Source organism: Plectropomus leopardus, chromosome 4 (assembly GCF_026936395.1).
Source record: "Plectropomus leopardus strain MGB_pleo_1.0 chromosome 4, ASM2693639v1, whole genome shotgun sequence".
Taxonomy (NCBI): Eukaryota; Metazoa; Chordata; class Actinopteri; order Perciformes; family Serranidae; genus Plectropomus; species Plectropomus leopardus.
In genome coordinates, this window is record NC_142179.1 from 32,928,925 (window position 1) to 32,936,935 (window position 8,011).

The following is an 8,011-nucleotide window of genomic DNA, read 5'->3' on the forward strand; positions in this document are numbered from 1 at the left end:
TGGACCGATATAATAGTTTGCTCAAATGTCGGGCCAGAGTTGGCGTTTTATGAAAACAGGATATGAGGCGGTCGGATATAATAAATGTGGTGTCTCTTCTTACTCCGCCGACCTGACAGTCTGCGAGACCTGAGATGACACCTGCCTCACTCTGCTTTGAAAAGCTGCTGGCCCAGTTTTAGTGTTCTGCATTTAAAGGGTCAGCTCACAAAAAATACAAAGTATATATATTTTTACACTTTTCATCAGGGTTATGTAGCCTTGCAGATAGTTTTAACTGTCCACGTTTTTAAGGAAACCTAGTGGCAAAGTTTGGGGCTGAAAATGCCAAAGTGCTAAAAACTGCAGTTCCTCTAATAGCCACTTGAGGCTGGCTCTAAGGGCGCACTCACACTAGGCCCAGTCCCCCACCTGCCTGCACTCACATTGCTCCAGATCGATCCGGGCCTGAGCACGGTTCGTAATACGTCACACACGTTTCTTTATGTCATCATGAAGCATCCTTGCAGTCTCAGAGTCAGCACAATGGAGAACAATAGCACAATGGAAAACAACAGAAAATTTTGAGGAAACACTCGACTTCAGCATTGGACCAACATGAACCCTTTGCCGCCATGTTAAAAATATTTGTCGAGAGGGACGGTCACATTGATTATACATCATGCGCACATTGCATACCCGTGCTTGTGCTCGTGCTTGTGCACGAGCAAGGGTGCCATGCAGAAGCCCACCTCCTCCAATCCTGCCAGGTGCCAAGGAAGTGTTCTTGAGCATGGTACGGAGCACTCACATTAGTCAAACGAACTGGACTCTGGGGGTCAAACGTGCTTGGGCACGGTACGGATTGCCTAGTGTGAGTGCACCCTAAGAGAGAGTTAAGAAGCGGCCACATCAAGCGCTATAACTTAACCATAACTATAATTACAATGATGTGAGCATCCTCACTGATGAACGATATCGTTCTGTATACAGCGGCGCAGAGCACGCACTATGCACTCCATGAAAATAGATGTTGATGACCTGCTACTGCTGTAGAGGTTGAGGAGAAACACACAGAAAACTAGAAGGATATGGGTTCAACAAATTCCATTACACACTCCATTACGAGAACTGTCATCTTTTGAAGAAAAGCTTCATTCATACTTTGTGATGAGTCAACATCAGTTTGCTGACATACTGGCGATTATAAAAGAGGACATCAGTCCAGACAAAACCACCTTCAGAGACCCTATCATTGCCAGAGACCGTCTGACTGCATGTCTCAGGTCAAATGACTTTTCTGTGTAATCTGCAGCCGAAGGCAGTATAGTCGCAAATGAGTGATTATTCCATGTTACCATGCATAAAGGTTGATCCTAAATGAAAGAGACAAGCTGTAAGAAGCCGATATTGTAAGCACTCCTGAAACTTTATTTTGTAGAAAAATGTCCCTAAAATGTACTAATGACACCCGAATTCAACACTTTAAATTCAGATGATTTGGATCTAAATTCAAAGCTCATTATGTAGCAATCAACCTAGGGACTTTTTTGTTTCTTCTTCTTCTCCTGATAGCAGTCAACAGCACCATCTATTGGCCAGAATCTGCTATAGACAGGGAGATGAATCAGTTATTGATGACTAAATTAACTAAACTAGCAGCAAGCATCAGGGTTATCTTCATGTTCTTGTCCAAAAATTGGTCACTTCTGGCTACAAAAACCAAGACAGTAACGGCCAAACTTGAGGTCTCAAAACAGGAGTCCACAAACCAATGGTTGACATCACGGTGGCTATGCCTATTATTTTATACACTTTAGAGGCCAAACCTGAACTGTCAGAACTTTCTGTACGGCTAAATAACAATTTGATCATTTTTAGAGCAGACTTTGGCTAATGTCATCTTTGGGGTTATGTTGGTTTAGGCTTGAGAATTTTAAAAACAACGCCTGCGTTTCACAGTGAGGGTGTGAAGTTTGAAAGACATGGGCATCTACCAGCAGGTGAGGCTCAAATTAAAGAGCAACTAGATTGCATTATGGAAAATGTAGGATCTAGCATTTTTGGAGCTTGGAGCATAATATTTTAGCACCTCTGATGGTACAAATGCTGTCCTTGCCTTTCAAATCGTCAAATATAAAAATCTGAATATCATCACAAAATATCAGTTATTGACATATTTAACCCCAAAAGACTTCAGTCAAAGCCAAACATCTGTGTTAGCCAGGCTCTAGATCTGACCTGCACCAGTAAACAGACTGCATTTATGTAACGTATCAGTGATAAAAATATGTCATATTTAGCATGCATTGTATGAAAAAAATATATTTTATGTAGTGTTTCTGTTTTATTTGTAAATATAAAAATAACACTCTTTTCTCAACTATGGCCGATGCCCCTTGACACACACACATTTAACAGGCTAAATGGGAAAACTATCTGTGGTACAAATGCAAGGTAATGCAGGTTAACAAGTGCGGTTGGGTTCTCTCTGTATTCATATTTTCTATTTTCAGCCTCTTTCAACCCCTGATTAATGCTGTGAGAAATATTTACCTTTGAATTCTATTTGCAAGCTCATGCAGCCTTCTACTTGTGGTCAGAGATTAAGCTGATTCAATTTTCTAAATTAAATTGGAACAGGTACATGTTTTTTATTTTTTTATTTTAGAACCACTTATTAGTTTATTTAAAGCCAGAAGAGCTTACTGGAGATGTAAAGTTTGAATATTTATTGTATAAAACTAATAAATGTCCTTGGGGTGTGCTGAAAACACTGTGCTGGAAAATTAAACAGGAACATAAATTCAGCCAAAACTAAACCAGGGCAGAGTTGCTGTATTTAATATCATCTACCACAAAAAAAACTTTAAACCAGCCAGTGGGGTAACAAACGGGTCCCAGTGCAGGCTACTATGAAAGGCCTTTGGGCTTGTTAGTTATGAAGCAACCACGTACACATGCTCACACTTCGATATGCACACACAATCAGGTGTATACAGTTTAAAGCACCAACCATGTGTTGTTCACAGTGGGAATATGTTGCCTAGGCTATTGTATTTGCAGAGTGCAGAGGTCAAAGAGAAAGTGATCAGAAGCATTGATCATGCTGTGACAGTCACAGCTGACAAACAAGAAACCTGAGAGCAGAGGAGCGTCCATTTCACTGTACGCTGAAATGACTGCAGACTTTTTCGGGCATTTTCAGTACAACAATCTCAAGAATCGTAACAGCTGCTCTTCAACATAAAGGCAAGAGTAGGAAAGACAACAGTTAACTGACGATCGATTAATCGGTTGATAGGAACTTAATCAGGCATGTGAAATTGAATCAATCAATCTTTATGCTATGCAATGCTGTCAAAGTATATGAACTATGTTGCTCTGAGTTTTGATTTAGGAAAAATGAATGTGGTATTGTTAGAAATAAGAAAAGTTTCTCTGTTTTTGTCTTTTTCAAATAACTATCAATTGATTGATGGATCGTCAATTGGATCAATAATCAATTAGGGAAAGTGCTTAGGATTTGCAACCCCAGGCAAGAGATGATAATAAATAAGAGGGAAAGAGCTGCAATACTTGTCAACACCATGCCCCAAAAACAGCAGCACGCACACACTTAACCCACAAAAGTACACACACACACAATGACTCTGGTGCTGGGCAGCGACCTGGCTCCCAAATAATAACAACTTTGGGCACGGCGGCCCATCAGATACCCCAAATCCCCTAAAAGTGCATTTGTACTCACCTTTTTAAAGTGTTCTGTCTCTGACTGGTTAGACCTGCATGCGAAAATATGTAAATATATCGGTTCTAATGCTAGAAATAGCATCTACTAGGCTATTAGTTAGCTTTTCACAAAGAATTATAGACTGGCTATCCACATTAGAGACACATTAATTTATTAGTAAGCTACAACGTAGCCTACATAATACATCTATGCCTTATTTTAAAATTTGTATCAAATGTTACGATTATTTAGAGCATTGTTATTTAGCTTGCTGCTAATGTTAGCTTACCTGCTGCATGTTCGTTGACACGCTGAGGGCAGCGCGGGGGCTTGTCCGTGAGCTCGCGACTGTTAGTAAAAAATCAAAAAGAATCTAATTTAGGAAGCTTTGCGACCTTCACCTCCTGTTCTTCCCTCTTCTGTCTTTTCTTGCAACCGCTTTTGTGTTTCATTGACGGTTCGCTTGACTCGTCTATGTATGCGAAGCTTGTTGACAGATTTTGCGCGTCACCTGGCGTCTTGTCACATGATCAAATAGAAGCTTAAGATTGGACAACACTATCATCCGCGCATATATGGCAAAGAAAATAAGAATATATTTATTTGATTGAATAGTTTTCAATACTTTATCCATAGTTTTTATAGAATATGTAGAATAAGCCTACAATTTTGTTACAGTCAGCGTATTAGTGACCATGTGATCACATCATGATAGATTGGTTTGCATATTTGTCGGTTTATATCCCAATGTTTTTAATATTTAATGCAGGTGTGATGGTAGTTTTTAAAATGTTAAATTGCTTTTACATGGAATCAAGTAGACAGCAGATGGAAACCTGAAAGGTATTATAGTAAACGAGAGCAGGTCAGTAAAAGGGCTAGGCCAGCAGAAAATACTTAAAACAGCAAAGAGAGATGGCATAGCTGTCCATCCTTAAATGTTTTTAATTTTTTGCCATTCTCCGGCACATAATTTTCAACCAGATATTGTGTCGCTCCCATACAATGACAACACGTGGCCAATCTGGACAACAAAAAGTTAATCATTTCAGTGCAACAACGCCCAGAATTGTATGATCTGTATTTGAAATCCTACCAAGATGTTACAAGAAAAGTGAACATGTGGCAGGCGGTCAGTGCTGAGCTGAGTGTAATACCAGGTGGGTCATATGGAAAGTTTGTTATGCTATGTTGGCTATACAGCAGTAGCTGACGAGCTATCGCTACATCACCATAGCAACATATTGTCATGCGTGTTGTATTTTGCCATCCTGCCATTCCAACTGATTTCTTTTTTTCTTTCCAGGAGGTGTTGCCGCTCTGCCATGTCAACACAGCATTAATGACACAGATCAGCCAGTGACCACCTCTACGTTGACTGGGGTCCTTATCCAGCAAGGGGCCCCATGACAGGCCCCACTGCCTGCACTGTTTATATTTACGCCCCTGAAACCTGTAAATATCCATACTATTCAACAAAAAAGCAGACCATAGATCACCCATCAGTTCAGGGAGAACACTGGACTAGCTTCAGGTCTAACCTATAATTAAGTGTTTCCATTTGTATTATTTATCCTTTTAATGAAAATGGAGCAACTCACTGAGACATAGTCCGTGTTCACACCTTGCAAATGATCAAATGTTTACTCAGCAGACCGGCGTTATAAAGAGAAAGTGTAGATTACATTGCTGCACCATTAGAGGGATGGAGGTGCCACAGCTGCCTGGACTTAAACACTAGAAAATGGGGCCAGAGAGAGAAACAAGAAATTAAGCAGGTTGCTTTTTGAAATATCTGGTGCTTCTTCTCACCTGCTTCGGCTTACGTTGCACATTTCAGGAGTTTATCATGGTGAGAAAACACAGCTGTACCTCCAAAGACTTTAGCCCATCTGTATACTGTCGTTGTCCTCTGGTTACATTTCTGTGTCTATAATTGCTTTGGGTTTTGCTTTTTGCCACTCTGCGTACATGTAGACACAATGTAAAGCAATGAATGGAATACACAAGTTAATTCAGCGCAACGAGAGAAGCTTTAAAAGAGGAATTATCATCCAGTGTGACTTTTATGCTCTTATTGTAGTGTATTTACCAGCACACACACACACACACACACACACAATGTTCGGTGGCTGAGTATGTGTGTGAGTGTGGTGTGACAGAATGCCTTAATTATGGATTAATTGTGTCATTAGCAGGTTTCTGCTGTTGCCACCACATTGGGCCTGTCAAGGTTAATTACTGGAACATGTTTATTTGCTGTCAGCCGCTGCCGCAAGCTGTCACTTGCATGGAAACACAGACAAACACACACAGACGCTGTTCACTCAAACAATTCACAGGGCACCTCGTGTCCCTCAAGCCCTCAACGTTTTCCTCAGCGCTTTTGTTTCTGCCTCAGCGCACTTTGCACAGTTCTACGTCAGACACCTGAAATACAAACACACTGTGATCCTGCAGTTTCACCTCCGTTCAATACAGACTTAAGTCACCCTCTCTGAAAAGGATGTAGATAATATGTTTATTAATGAAACCTGGGTAAATTGGCTTTTTTTTTTCAGATAATTGGAAAGATGGCAATGAGCAACTTAAGAAATTAACATTAGCAAGAAAAATAAATAAATGAATGAATGAATTAAATTAAATTAAAACAAAACAATGAAATAACTTTAAAAAAAAAACATTCTTAAAAATATAAAAATATTTTATAAAAATAATATTATTAGTAATTTCTTGCAATTTGCAAGATATTTCTTGCCAAGTTGCTCAATGCCCTTTTCCCCATGTTTTTGAATGAAATCAAAGCAATTGGCTCAAGGTGCAAAGGGTTATTTGTCCGACCCTTTATCAGTTTGTATACTTTAAATAAGTCCTGTTGATCATTTTCATTTTACATTTCCAATCAGTGCTTGTGGATATGCCCACAAGAAGACAGGACTGGATGTTTAATCAGTCAAGTTAATTCACTAATTTAAATTTAATTCTAAAATACTTCAACTATAAACAGAAGAAACACAAAATAACCTGCTCTGAATAAACAATGGCTGCAGTAAAGGACAGAATACATTATTATACTTTAGGGGAAAAAATGACACATGAATGACAGAGCAAAACAAAACCTTTTATATTTCAGACAATAAATTGTATTGAAAAGTAATCTACTGAACATCAAAACAAACCCACTGCACATTCTACTTTTTGTTATATTTTATATACGTTTATTGTTATCATTTATTTATAATTGAGAAGAAAATATTGTAAAAGATCAGCCTTGTTTTGAAGGTAAGGAAAAAAAATAAGATTGTAATACATCACCACCTCTCAGGGTGAAATGACAACTAAATCTGATGGCTGCATAAAAGACAAGAGTTTTTCTATTGTGGTAAAGTGCTGAATAAAAATAGTATTTATTATGTATCAAAAATAAACCCACATTTTATTTTTACTGATGCCTTTGTATTGTTAACATTTGTTCGCAGTTAAACTCCTCGCTTAAAAACAGTTAACAGATGTTAAACGGATGTGACAGGAGTCAAGAAGCCAAAGGATGAGAGGACTTTCCCACAAATGGAAAAATAAAAAAGTGACAAACATGAACTGATGTTTTTACTGCACACTGATTGAACACAGCAACACAGCATCGATCAGATGACAGTGATCATTACATTCAAACCCAAACCACTTTTGTGAAATTGATCCAGTCACACTTCTGTCACAGAGCGTTCTCGGCAAGATGCTTTGACCTTCTGAAACATGGAGCGACGTCACTTTTCTTGTGCTGCTTTCACAAGAGTTTAAACCTCTGAACCCTGAGAAAATCAAGCAAAGCCATTTCTTCAAAAACACATGCCATTTTTTCATGTTGTTTCCCTCTCTTTTTTAAAACTAATTTTCCAGTAATTTTCTTTCTTTCTTTTCTTTTTTTTTCTTTTTTTTTTACTAATTTGTTATTAATATTTGGGTCAGTTCTTTTTTTTAATTGCTCATTGCCTCCTTCCCGTGTTTTTTTAAGGAAATCAAGCCAATTTGCTGAGGTTTTAAACAGTTAAAAGAAGTATCATTTGTGATATAGCAACTACATGGACAGAACTTCTCTTAAATGTGAAACTGAGCCTGCAGTACATTCTCAGCCCCATGAGGTTGGACTGTTTAAACATGACAAGAACATTATTCAGAGGAAGTGGTGAATGATGGATTTTTTTTATTTTTTTTTAAAGAAGGTTAAAATAGCTCAAAAAACTGAAGAGAAAAAAGATGAGAGAGAATGGAAGCAGGACAGACAGAAAGAGAAAGCCAGCG

The 8,011-nt window shown here is 38.5% G+C and overlaps 1 long non-coding RNA gene across 1 annotated transcript in view; it reads right to left on the bottom strand.

The window, feature by feature from the left end:
* Positions 1-4,217, bottom strand: part of LOC148189810 (uncharacterized) — a 62,061-nt gene extending 57,844 nt beyond the window's left edge. Inside the window, exons 1-2 of the long non-coding RNA XR_015776338.1 lie at positions 4,002-4,217; positions 3,731-3,764 (exon numbers count right to left, since the gene is read on the bottom strand). This is a non-coding gene — a long non-coding RNA (uncharacterized LOC148189810). The remainder of the gene's footprint in view (positions 1-3,730; positions 3,765-4,001) is intronic.
* Positions 4,218-8,011: the final 3,794 nt, after the last annotated feature.